At 46.5% G+C, this 13976-nt stretch overlaps 1 pseudogene; it reads left to right on the top strand.

The window, feature by feature from the left end:
* The first annotated feature begins 242 nt into the window (after positions 1-242).
* LOC113259734 (elongation factor 1-alpha, oocyte form-like) lies at positions 243-2649 on the top strand (annotated as a pseudogene).
* Positions 2650-13976: the final 11327 nt, after the last annotated feature.

Here is a 13976-nt window from a genome sequence, read left to right as displayed (position 1 = left end):
ATGAGCTAGGACTGCTTGGAAATACCCATCAGGACCCTGGGACTAGTCCCAGTGTGTGAGCCTAGGCAGGTCAGTGTTACTTGTTAAGTGTATGCCTGCCATGTCCTGGATTCTGGGCTAGGTGGAAAGGGGTGCTGGACCCAAGCAGTGTGGAGGGAAATAAAGGAAGGAGGCAGGCTTGGAATGCTTTCGCCTCACTCACTCCCACTGTCTGTCCACAGGTGACTCGTGAAGCTTCAGCCATGGGCAAAGAGAAGACCCATATCAATATTGTTGTCATCGGCCATGTGGACTCCGGCAAGTCCACTACCACTGGGCACCTCATCTACAAGTGTGGGGGTATTGATAAGAGAACCATTGAGAAGTTCGAGAAGGAGGCAGCTGAGGTAAGGCACCCACTGCGGCTAGGCGTGGCAGGGGTTGGGGTCTATCCCCGTTTGGGGTGTGTCTAGTTGCAGAGTGCAGAAAGCAGGGTGCACGCTGCAAGTCAAGGTTCCCTGAAGTTGGCTCTAGTAAACTCGTCTGCTTGGCATCCACGCATTCTACCCCTCTACCTCTCCCAAGATGGGCAAGGGCTCCTTCAAATATGCCTGGGTGCTGGACAAGCTGAAGGTGGAGTGAGAGCGTGGCACCATCATCGACATCTCCCTATGGAAGTTTGAGACTGGCAAATATTATATCACCATCATTGATGCCCCAGGCCACAGGGACTTCATTAAGAACATGATCACTGGCACGTCCCAGGTAGGGCAGTCTGCCCCCAGCGGCCTCCGTGGGCTCCAGGAAGGACTAAAAGCTCATTTGTGGGATTAGATGAGAGTTTCAATGGGAGGCAGGACTCCGGGGCGGGGTGGGGCGGGGCGGTGCGTGGGGCATCCGTAAGTCCCAGTGGGCGGTCTTTGTAAGTTTCTGGGGCGGGGTCCTCAGCTTTACAAGCAGATCTGGGCCTGCCCCAAGCGCAGGCCAGCTTGCGGTCCTGTCCGTGGCCCCTCGCCCCAGCCCCTCGTCCCGTCCGCAGGCCGGCTGCGCCGTGCTCCTGGTGGCGGGCGGGGAGGGCGAGTTTGAAGCCGGCATCTCCAAGAACGGGCAGACCCGCGAGCACGCGCTGCTGGCCTACACGCTGGGCGTGAAGCAGCTCATCGTGGCCATCAACAAGATGGACTCCACCGAGCCCGCCTACAGCGCCGCGCGCTTCCAGGATATCACCAAGGAAGTGAGCGCCTACGTCAAGAAGATCGGCTACAACCCTGCTGCCGTGGCCTTCGTGCCCATCTCAGGCTGGCACGGCGACAACATGCTGGAGCCCAGCAGCAACGTGAGTGCGCGCTGCGTGGGTGGGTGCCGTGGGTCCTGGAGGGGGCGTGCCATGCACCGTTGCCCAGACTCAGCTGTGCTCTGCATCCCCTCAGATGCCCTGGTTCAAGGGCGGGAAGGTGGAGCGCAAGGAGGGAAATGCCACCGGGGTGACTCTGCTGGAAGCTCTGGACGCCATCCTGCCGCCCACTCGCCCAGTCAACAAGCCCCTGAGGCTCCCCGTGCAGGATGTATACAAGATTGGAGGTGAGAGGGCTGGGTGGGGCGGAGGGGAGACTGTCCACTCCGGAACTCCGGAATAAGGAAGTTAGGAAGGAGCTCTGGTGTCTGACACCAGGATTCAGATCCTGACTTGGAATCCACAGCTTCTGAGCTAGGATTCAAAGTGCAAAGCACCCAGCATTTCCAACTTATACAATAGGTCGTTTCAATAGTTCCCGGTGCATTTGGTGCTTCATGCCGGGTCTGTAGGTGGCCCTTTGTCCTTGAATGCAGAACCAAGGGACTTCCCGAGAAGTCAGTTCTCCAGGGGAACAGGTGTATGGGACAACTCTGACTTCTCCCGGACAGGCATTGGCACGGTGCCTGTGGGCCGCGTGGAGACAGGCTTCCTGAAGCCAGGGATGGTGGTCACCTTTGCCCCCACGAACCTCACCACAGAGGTCAAGCCTGTGGAGATGCATCATGAGGCCCTGCCCGAGCCCTGCCCGGTGACAACGTGGGCTTCAACATGAAGAATGTGTCCATAAAGGACATTCACCGTGGATTCGTGACAGGAGACAGCAAGAACGAACCCCCCATGCAGGCTGCTTTCTAGCACTCTAGAAGTCTCACAGCTTTCTAGCACAGGTGATTGTCTTAAATCACCTGGGGCAGATCCATGCTGGCTATAGCCCCGTGCTGGACTGCCATACAGCCCACATCTCCTGCCAGTTTGCTCAACTGAGGGAAAAGATTGACCGGCGCTCAGGCAAGAAGCTAGAGGATAACCCCAGGGCCCTGAAGTCCGGGGACGCAGCCATTGTGCAGATGGTCCCCAGCAAGGCCATGTGTGTAGAGACGTTCTCGGAGTACCCACCTCTAGGTGAGCCAGGGGTTGCTACTGAGTCACCAGAGAAGAAAGCATTCTCTCCTCTGGGCGAGGCACAGGCTAAGGAGCATTTCCTTCTGTACCACTTTCCAGAAACCTCCTCCTCCTTTCTCCCTCTTCTAGGCCACTTTGCGGTGTGGGACATGAGACAAACAGTGGCTGTGGGAGTTATTAAGGCGGTGGATAAGAAGTCATCTATGGCCGGCAAGGTCACCAAGTCAGTGGTAAAGGCCAGCAAGAAGTGAAGCATGCAGTTTCTACAGCAATCTTCCACTATAAAAATAACTTAGAATTTTATGTATTTACTGAATAAGATTAATAAAAACTAACACAGTTGTCCTGGTTACTTGTTTCTTCCAAAGAGGTAAACAGGGAACCTTTAGGTATGCGAATGAACTATGATTTAAGGCCCATTGGCCTCAAAGCGCTTATGCCCTGACTTGTGAAGATGATTCCAGGTCCTCTGCCTCATTCTCAGCCACTTGGCTCTAGCCCATCCTTTCTCATTTTCCTCAAACCTTGTCACTTCTGGCCTGTCCTCCCTCTGGGGAAGCTGAATTGTTCTGGGATGTGAAAAGTTTACTTACAATGATGCAGAACAGGATCTCAGTATTGCCAGTGGGTTACTGTGTGGTTCCTGCTGCTAGGTGCTCTATTTTCCAGACCCTGATAGGACATGTCAAGATCACTCAGCCAAGAGTGGGGTGGAAACTCCAAGTGGCTCACTTGGAAGCTTGGGCTCAAGCTGTTGCCTAACATGGTAGTCTGGGTCAGATTAACATGCCCGGAGCATGAGGAGTGAACAGATAAAACTCTGGCCTTTGTTTCCTAACTTTTACATGGAACAGGATAACACCTCATGGACTGTAAGCTAAATTATATGCTCATTCAACATACACGGGGAGTCAGGTCCACTACTGGTGGTGTGTTCTTTGTCCATTTATCAAATACCGGCACTTACCACGTGCGGGATGCTGTTCTCACCCCATGGACTTAAGCTCCTTAGAGGTAGAGGCAAACGTCAAGTGATAGATACATCAAGTAAGCCAAGAGAATGGTAGGGTGGGGAGGAGACCATGAAAGATACAACGCAGTAGAGGCTATTCCAACAATTCTAGCAAGGTGGTGACTTGGACCAGGGGGTAGTTGTGGAGTGGAAGTGAGAAGTTCTGAATATTTTGTAGAAGTTCCAAAAATCTTTACAAACAGATGCGTTGCTAAAGATTGCATGCGAGGTATGTAGAAGTCAAAGCTGATATCTGGGTCTGGGGCCTGAGGAGCTGGAATGGTGGAGCTTCTGTGAGAGGTGGGGGTGGATTGCCAACTAAGATGCTGGTGTGGCGAGAAGGAGAGAAGGGAGAGGCTCAAGTAATCAAGAGAGTCCTTACAACATGGAAGCAGGAATCCCTTGCCCATCACCATCTGCTGGGAGGAGCTAAGACAGGCATATGGACCCTGCCTGCTGGAGGGAAATCATCAGCTGCATGATTGCAGTCAATTCTCTTGGGAAAATCATTAGTCTCACACTTAAAATGTGTCAGGGCCTGGGAGGACTGTGGAGTCTTTTTTTAATTCTGGTATAGTTGACATACCGTGTTAAATTTCAGGTGTACAGTATGATTCAATACTTCTGTTGAAGCGGTCGTCACAGTAAATTACTATCAATCCTCTTCAGCTATTTCCCCCATCCCCACCCCCTTCCCCTCTGGTAACCATCAGTTTGTTCTCTATAGTTTAGAATCTGTTTCTTGGTTTGTCTCTTCTTGGTTTGTTTTGTTTCTTAAATTTCATATATGAGTGAAATCATATGGTGTTTACCTTCTCTGATGGAATTACTTCACTTAGCATTAAACTCTACATCCATCCATGTTGCTGCATGGGGCAAGATTTCATTATTTTTTATGGCTGAATAATGTTCCATTGTGTATATGTGTATATGTCATATCTTCTTTATCCATTCATCACTTGATGGACATTTGGGCTGCTTCCATAGTCTGGCTATTGTAAATAATGCTTCAATAAACATAGGGTGCAGGTATCTTTTTGAGTTAGTGTTTTCGTATTCCTTGGGTAAATATCTGGTACTGGAATTACTGGATCATATAGTAGTTCTATTTTTAATTTTTGGGGAAACATCCATACCGTTTTCTACAGGGATTGCACACGTTTGCATTCCCACCAGCAGTGCATGAGGGTTCTTACTTCTCCCATCCTCACTCACACTTGCTGTTTCTTGTGTTTCTTATTTTAGCCATCTGACAGGTGTGAGGTGGTAGGATATCTCATTGTGGTTTTGATTTGCATTTCCCTGATGATGAGTGATGGTGAGCATCTTTTCATGTGTCTCTTGGCCATCTGGTTGTCTTTGAAGAAATGTCAGTTCATGTCTTCTGCCCATTTTTTAATTGCATTATTTGTTCTTTGGTGTTGAGTTGTATAAGTTTTTTATATATTTTGGATATTAACTCTTTATCTGATATGGCATTTGCAAATATCTTCTCCCAGTCCATAGGTTGTCTTTTATAGTTTTGTTGATTGTTTCCTTTGCTGTGCAGAAGCTTTTTATTTTGATGAATCTCGGTAGCTTATTTTTACATTTGTTTTCCTTGCCTCAGGAGACGTATCTAGAAAGAAGTTGCTAGGGTTGATGTCAGAGAAGTTACTGCCTATTCTCTCTTCTATGGTTTTAGGTCTCACATTTAGGTCTTTAACCCATTTTGAGTTTATTTTTGTGTATGGTGGTTCAGTTCATTCTTCTGCATGTTGCCGTCCAGTTTTCCCAATGCCATTTGTTGAGGAGACTGTCTTTCTCCTATAGCGTATTCTTGCCTCCTTTGTGGAAGATTAATTGACCATAGAAGCATGGGTTTATTTCTGGGCTTTCTATCCTGTTATGTTGATCTGTGTGTCCATTTTTTTGTCAGTAGCATACTGTTTTTTTGCAGTGTGTCTTGAAATCTGGGATTGTGATACCTCAGTGTTCTTCTTTTTCAAGATTGCTTTGGATATTCAGGGTCTTTGGTTCCATACAAATTTTAGGATTATTTGTTCTAGTTCTGTGAAAAATGCTATTGGTACTTTGATAGGGATTGCATTAAATCTGTAGGTTGCTTTGGGTAGTATAGACATTTGAACAGCATTTGCTCTACTAATCCATGAGCATGGAATATCTTTCCATTTGTTTGTGTCATCTTCAATTTCTTTCATTAATGTTTTATAGTTTTCAGAGTACAGGTCTTTCACCTCCTTGGTTAAATTTATTCGGAAGTATTTTATTATTTTTGTTGTAATTATAATGGAATTGTTTTACTGATTTCTCTTTCTGCTGCTTCACTATTAGTGTATAGAAATGCAACAGATTTCTATGTACTGATTTTGTATCCTGTGACCTTACTGAATTCATTGATCAGTTCTAGTAGTTCATTGGTGGAGTCTTGAGGGTTTTCTATGTACAGTATCGTGTCATGTGCAAACAGTGAAGGTTTTACTTCTTCCCGTAGAGTCCTTTCTGAAGCCAGGTTGGGAATATCACTTCCTGTGCTTTCCTGAGACTTTGTTGTCCAAGATTTAGACTAGGTGTGTGGTGGCCTCTTCTCACTGATCAATAACATGGGCTGTCGATGCCGGTCGAGTTGGCTCCCTCTCAAGTGCAGATATCCAGGGAAGTCCCAGACCCTGCCCAAACCTAGAAATAATAGCAGGATGGCATCTCAGAGCTGTCACCGCATCGGGCATCAAGAAACTCAGCTGTCTGCGAGGCTGGGGAAGCTGTCAAGTTCCAGCTGTTGTCAGCACAAATCTTCCTGATGGGACTGGACCAAGCCTGTCAGTGTCATCAAAGGCTACCCTCCCTGGCTTGGGGAGGCAGGCTTGTTCAGAAACCGTGGTGGGGAGAGAATGCAGATCGCCTGCTTCTCCCTCCCCACCCCTCCTGCAACCTTGCAAAGTGACTAGTCCCTTTCGTCCTCAGAACACTTTCCTATGAATTCTATAAATCACAACCACAGCTTTGCTTCAAGTGCTCAGGGAACTGGAGTTGTAACTTTGCAGTGTCTGGGTCCCTGATATGTACTCGATAAATATTTGTTGAATAGTGAATGAATGAGCGTCTACATGTTTGTTGAAGTCAGTGAATGACTGTGAATGCCAATTTACTCTTCATTCTCAACAATAATCATGGTTGTGAGGCTTGTTTCTTAAGAATGCCTTGAAAAATTCAATTTGAAAAATTCAATTTGGAAAGAAAACTAAAAATGTCATTATTAACCCTCCCAAGTGCTGTGTTCTCTGCTCAGTAATTCCTCACCGAGGTGGGAGGAAATGTGGCCGTGGGAAAGGGAATCTTGTCTCATTAGAAACTCCGAGAGCATTTCTACGCAGCACCGCCAAGAGCCGCCAGAATCAGCTGAGGTTTTGCGCCTGAGCCTGGCTGCAGCAGTTCACACTGGTATGTAAGAGCTCTGGCATTTGACCTCAGAAATATTCCTGCTGGTCTAGGGCCCCCTCATTTAGTCCTTAACACAGTGTTGCAAAGGGATCTGAGGCACCTTGCTCAGGCACAATGATGAGGCTCTTTGTTGGCACGTATGGGAGGCGTCCCCTTGTTAGATCTCCCTGCGCCCACCCCTGAGACAGGTGGGTACAGTGAGGCAAGCTGCAGGTGGAATTCTCGCCCACATACTTCGTTGGCAGGCCTGGAACAGGCATGACCGCTGTGCAGTTTGAAGTCTCAGCCATCTGTCCTTGAGATCTCCGACAAGCAGCTTGCACACAAGGAGCGGATGGCGTCTGGTGGTGGGCTCCAGAGAGGCTTCTAGTGGGGGACAGGGTCCCCTGAAAACGACTCCATGTAGGATGGAGTCCTGAGGCCCTGGCTGCTACTTCAAAGGGTGGAGGTTTCTGGGCTGCCCTGTTCAACCAGGAAGGTACCCAGGTAATAATAGCTCATACGCTATAGGCATCAACTAGACTCATTTCACTGAAAAATCTTTACTAAGATCCCTTACAACAAACAGGCCCCCTGGTGCTAATGGGAGATAAAGAAGGTTGAAGCTTCCCCTAGGCTCCTGGTGACAGCCATCCCACCCCCCACCCACATCACCTCCGCCCCTCTGGGGGCTTCCCAGTACTCTTTCAGACAGTAAGGAACCACCTCTAGAGGGTGTCTTCCAATTAGGGGACTTCAGATATTAAACAACGCCCTCTACTGTGTAGAATAAAACTGTCCTATAGACCACAGATCACATCAGAACACGCCTGAAGTCTTTGGGCCCACTCTTTCCTGGTAGGTGACGTTGCCTGATTCAGGGTCCCCACCCACTTCCGAGGAAATCCTGACTCGCTTTGTTGGCAGCAGCTTTCCCTCTAGGGGAAGATCAGTGCTGGGGAGTTTCCTCGCTGTCTCTAGATCACCGTCAGGTGGAAGCCTACTGCACCCCACACTGGTCTCTGTTCCTGGCAGCTCCAGGCTGCAGAGCTGACCCAATGGTCTCAGACACACAGGGAGACACCCTGGCTCCCACTTTTCAGTTTGTTCCTCTGTCAGATTCTTCCCTTCTGGGAGCATGAAAGCCCATCTCCCCAGGCCCATTCGGGGGGGGGGGGGGGCTCTGCAGCTCCCAACCTACTCCCTGGGTGGTCTGTGAGTGCATGAAGGGGGCTTCTTCTGGCCTGACACCCAGGGCTCACGGGGCCCAGCCACTCAGCAGCCTGGGCTGTAGCTGGTTGCTCTGGATCCTGCAGAATCACCTGGAAACCCTGCTCACCTCACCTACTAAGGCTGGGAGGACAGGGAGTCACTCTTTACTCATGTTGTCTTTTACCAGATGTTCCTTGATGACAGACATGTTTGAGTTGGATGGAAAGTTAGTCTGGCAAGGAAGGTCAGTAAATAGAACTCTATAATATCATGTGAGGAATCTGATACGGCTAACCTCAGAAGGCTATGGAAGAACGCAAGGGAGCAACAACAGAGCTGGAGGAATCAAAAACACTTCTTGGAAATACTAACCTGTAAAGAAGAGCATGTACTAAGGCCCGGAAGGGAGCAGGAGGACAGTATGGCGGGCATGCAGATTGGGAATGCCAAGACAGGCAGGCCTTGATGAGATGAGGGCAGCGGGGAGCCATAAAGTGCCCATGTGAATGCCTTTCCTCTAAACGAGAAATGCAGGCTTTGAGCTGACGCAGACACTGAAGTTGGGCCCTAATGCAAAAGACTCCATAGGGCTAGACGTGACCTGATAGTGCCTTTCGCAGCTAGGTGGTCAGGGGACTCCGCCACTTTCATTAGGGCTCAGAGGGCCTAGCCGTGAGGGTGTCACGTCACTGACATGGAAATAAATGATCAAGACTCTACCAGATTGAGATGGTCCCTTCCCAGGGTAGAAGCTAAATTGAAATTCTAAAATGACTCTATTGTCATTTGTCTGAACACAGAATCGATTTCTTCTGGTTCTATTAAACCAAGGCCCAGATTCCAGAAACAGAAATACAAGCTGTCATTGCCCATTCATTTAAACAATTGGTATTTTGGCCTCGTAGGGAGAGGCACCACCTCATGGTTACAGAACTGTTTGCGTTTGCTGATGACAACACAATTCAACTGAGAGAAGTCACCCTACGGAAAAATCTGTTTGCCTTCTTTTCTGAAAAGAAAGACCTTACCCTATCAGACAGAGCAAGAATGTCCAGCATTCGGAGAAAGCTGTAGACTCAAGACCCTCCGAGAGAAATCTGCCCATAGGCCAATTGGGGGCTGGAAATATTTTCAGAGGAAAAACTTCATACCTTACTCACTCACATTCCCATTTCCCATAATTAGCCAAGTCCTAATTATTCCCTGTATTGTCTCTGCCACATTAGCTTTGTGAGACAATGGTGTGTAAGACAATGGTGCATAACTCAAACACAGGGCCAATCTAAATGAGAAACTGGCAGAGGGCTCCCGGGACGATTGCATTATTCATGAAAAGACATCAGAACAATTGGAGGATAGCATTAGATTTTAAATCACAGCAGCAATTACAAGACAATTATCCAAAATGGTGTAATTGCCACAGCTACAGGGTGTGTGGCAGAGCCTGCACAGCGTTCGTGCCACTTTCTTTCAATACCATGATGGAAACTGGTGTGTGCATGGTAAGAGGAAATTGTACGGAAGAAAACATTTGCGTGCCTCCCTCGAGGCCACATAAAGCTAGCAACCAGAGCCTCAGTCACAAAAATGGAGCCCGAGGCCACACTCAAGTCTTTCAGGATCCCTTGCCTGGCTTCCTCCAAAATATACTGTTCTCAGGTACTTGACCTTGTCCTTGTGTGAATTTCCAGCCAAGCATACAAGCTGAATCCCACTTTTTCTGGTTGATGTCTCTCAGCCAAGGACACCCCATACGGGGCAATGGGCGGTCACTGGTTCTGCAGGCAGCACACTGGGGTTTACTCACTATTCCAATACTTAGTGACAGCATAGTTCTGTATCTGTTATTACAAAAGCTGCTACCACGTACTGAGTGCCTAAGACGTGCAATATACTTTTCATATCGTATTTCCCTTAAACATGATGGGTCTTGGTTTTCTTTGTACCGTTTATCTATCCGGCATCTTCTTTTCATCAGGGTCGGTTGGGTTGTATCAAGGACAAAACAGCCCTGTCTTCTCGGAGCTCACATCATGGACACGATGTGTTGTCTCACCAGCTCAGCCAAGTGCAATTGGTATCAAAACACTGTCTACCATCTTTCCTAATCTCTCTTCTTTCCTTCCCTTTCCTTTTCTCTCTTCTTCCTTCTCTGCTGGTCTTTGCCTTAGAACTCTGAGTCTTTTCAAATCAACGCAATGAATGCTTCTTAAGCATCTATTAATTTGACAATATCCAGCAATATCTAAAAGGGGTATAACCTTTGATATAACTTTTTCACTATTAGATCTTTATTGTACAATATACTTGCACAGGTTTGCTAAGATGTGTTCAACAATACACACGGCAGTGTTGTTTGTGATAGTCCCAAACTGCAAATAATGCAAAATACCCATCAATAAGAGGACTGCTAAGTAAATTAGGGTGCTTCCATATAGCAAGATAGTATGCAGCTGCTAAAAGAATGTGCTGATGACGGGAACATGTCCAGGGACCGCCATGAAATGGAAAAGGCAAGTTTGAGAAGAGCATGTACAGTTGGACCCCATATTTGCACAACAAATTTTACACATTTACGTATCATTGTAGAAAAAAGGTTGGAAGGATATGCATCAGATTATTATATTTGGGACTATTATTATGTATTATTATATATCTGGGATGTATGTTGGGGATCGGAAAGATTTTAGCTTTCTTCTTTGTCTTCTGATTTAAAACATGTATAGAATATTTTTATCATTAACATAAAAATATATTTGGTCAAACATTACTTTGGTCTAATATTATTTTCTTTTTTTTAAGGATTTTATTTTTAAGTAATCTCTACACCCACTGTGGGGCTCAAACTCACAACCCCGAGATCAAGAGTTACATGCTTTACCAACTAAGCCAGGCAGGCGCCCCTCAAATATTATTTTCTGAAGGTGTTTTTGGATGCGATTAACATTTAAATCAGTGGACTTTGAGTAAAATGGATTGACCTCCATGAGATGGGTGGGTCTCATCTAACCAGTTGAAGGCCTTAATTAAGCAAAGACTGATTTCCCCAGAGCAAGAAGGAATTCTGCCCGCACATGGCATTTGGACTTGAACAGAAACTCTTCCCTGAGCCTCCAGACTCCTGGCCTATCCTACCCCCACCTCATAAGACTTTGGATCTACTAAACCTCCATAGCTACATGAGCCAATTCCTTAAAATCAATTTCTCTCTCTCTCTACACAAACACACACACACATACACACACACACACACACACACACACACACACATCCTGTTGGTTCTGTTTCTCTGGATAGCCCTGACTAATAGAAGGAGCATGTGGGTTCGTGGTCTAGTGGCACTCCCAGCAAAGGGGTGGTTCTTCCAGGCAGCCCCTAAGGCTACGCAGGTGATTAGAGAGCACACCAAGGGGTGACTTAGGGGGTGTTTTGGAGCTCCATAACGTCCTTCCACCACCCCAAATAAACCAAAAACCCAAGACTGTGCTGTGCTTTCTCAGCAAAAGTAGCTTCAAGAAAGTCTTCACAGGACAGCAACTGCCTCTGGAGAGCAAGGTATGACATTTTGGAAAGCACCCATTCCTTGTGACCAGCAGGGGACCAGTCCCTGGCCTCCAGGTCTTCCAAGGCCTTTCATTCTCTAACACAAGACCCCCTTCCTGGTGGACAGGCCCACCCTCTGGGGATATCCAGGGCAAAGGGGTCATCCTTGATGCCAGCCTCAGCAGGCGAAGGATTCCCACCTCCTCCCCCATCAGCTCTCCAGGCTTAGAAGAAGCTCCATCTGCCTTGAACTCATCCACGGCCCTCAAATATAAAAAAAGCAAATCATTCCAACTTAAATATGATGACTTGTAAAAGCAAGGAAAATACCTAACTACACAGAGTGAAAGAATAGGATTGGAATATAAATATAATGTCAATACTGTGATTACAGCTGTGAAAAATTATGCAAATGAATGACTGTATTCTTGTAAAGTAATAATGGAAAATAAAATAAATGGAAAATAAAAACAGAAATCACTAGGGTGGTAGAAGGATGGTGAATTCTCCTCTTAGTATTAGCTCCTCTTCTTTAGAGCTTATGTAGTATTGCTTTTGTGGCTTGTCAGTCAAAAAGCGTCAGTCCAAATGGAGAAATGGATGAGGTCTTTTTGTCTGAGGAGGACAGGGTTGTTTATCTCTACTGGGCTTCTCACACCGAGGCCTCCTTGAACTGACGCTAGAAGCAGCATGTGGCAACACTTCAACTATTTGCACCTGCAGGAGGCTACTCGCGAAAACACCACCCCAGCTCTGTAAAGTAGAGTCGGTTTGTTAACATCAATTTCAAAATCTGAGTGTCAGCAGGGTTGGTTTCTCCTGGAGTTTCTGAGCGAAGATCTGTTCCAACCCTCTCTCCTAGTTTCTGGTGGTTATGACAATCCCTGGGGTTCCTTGGCCTGAGACCCCACCCTTCAATCTGTCTCTACCTTTACATGGCATTCTCCCGTGTGTGTGTGTGTGTGTGTGTGTGTGTGTGTGTGTCCTCTTCTTCTTATAAAGACAATAGTTATGTTGGATTGGGGCCACCCTAATCCAGTGTCACTTCGTTTTAACTAACTTAAATCAGCAATGACCCTATCTCCAAATAAGGTCACATTCATAGGCTCCCAAGGCTAGGACTTTTTTTTTTTTTTTTAAGATTTATTTATTAGAGAGGGGGCGGGGAGTAGGCAGGGGAGGGTTGAGGAGGGGGAGAGAGAGAATCTCAAGCAGACTCCCCACTGACCGTGTAGCCTGATACAGGGCTTGATCCTGGGATGACAAGATCATGACCTAAGCCAAAATCAAGAGTCGGATGCTCAAACGACTGAGCCACTCAGGCACCCCAAGGCTAGGACTTTAACATATCTTTTTAGGGAATACAACTCAATCCACAATAGAGAGAGTCAAACCCAGTCTCTCTGAAACCAAAACTAGGCTTTGGGTGAGGCCCTCGGAAATCTTGATAGCACAATTAAAGGAGGGATTTTATAGGTACAAAATGAGGCAATGGATATTTGGGAGATCACTGTAATTGCCTGAAAGTGCACACTGAATAATTAATGTGTTAATATAAAGCATCACAAGTGCACTTGGAAATATTTAAATAAGCAATGCCTGAAATAATGTGAAAAATGGGTAATTCGAGTGCAACGGATTGCAGCACATCTTCTATCAATGCTGGGTTCATCAAAAAGGAAATGTGCTCTTCACTTTTAATTCTATGAGTACTAATTGGAGACTAAAAAGTGTTGACAGCCTCGTCCTGTCAAAGAAAGTGAGTGTAATTTGTTGGTAGCTTGACATCGCCTCCATTGTATATAGGAATAATTTATTCGTCCTCCTTGCCCCAGAACATAACATCAAATAATGCAATAGATTCACACACACACACACACACACACACACACACACACACACACACACTATAAAGGGAGCAACATGGGCAGCTTAGTGCTAGGACACAAGACTCAACTGTAATTTGGACATTTTTCTCTCAAGTATCTTCCAGCTCTGACAATCATTTCCATGATTTAGATTCAATCATGTGATCCTGATTTTTGCTGAACAATCAAAATCAAAAGAAATAGTTTAACTGGCTAACTGCACTGTATGAACACTACTCTTCACATTACCCAAACTTAAAATCTATGCCACATGGTGGGAAAGTTAAATTGTCTCGTTAAAAATGATCAGAATAATTCAGCAGCATGCCTCCAGGTTACCGTTCCTCTAATTACCTTCTATCCTGAATTCTTAATTAATTATATTCTGGGATGTGAAAAAGTCCCTTTGTGCTCCGAGCCTGAGCCTTTCTCTGTGCTAGGTGAATTATTTACACGGTACATCTTATCACAGCCTTTCAGTTTCGTCCCTGAAGTTGCTGCCCTTTTGGTCATTTTAATCTCA

This window comes from Ursus arctos, unplaced genomic scaffold (genome assembly GCF_023065955.2).
Source record: "Ursus arctos isolate Adak ecotype North America unplaced genomic scaffold, UrsArc2.0 scaffold_22, whole genome shotgun sequence".
Classification (NCBI taxonomy): domain Eukaryota; kingdom Metazoa; phylum Chordata; class Mammalia; order Carnivora; family Ursidae; genus Ursus; species Ursus arctos.
This window is presented reverse-complemented; position numbering and strand designations above follow the sequence as displayed.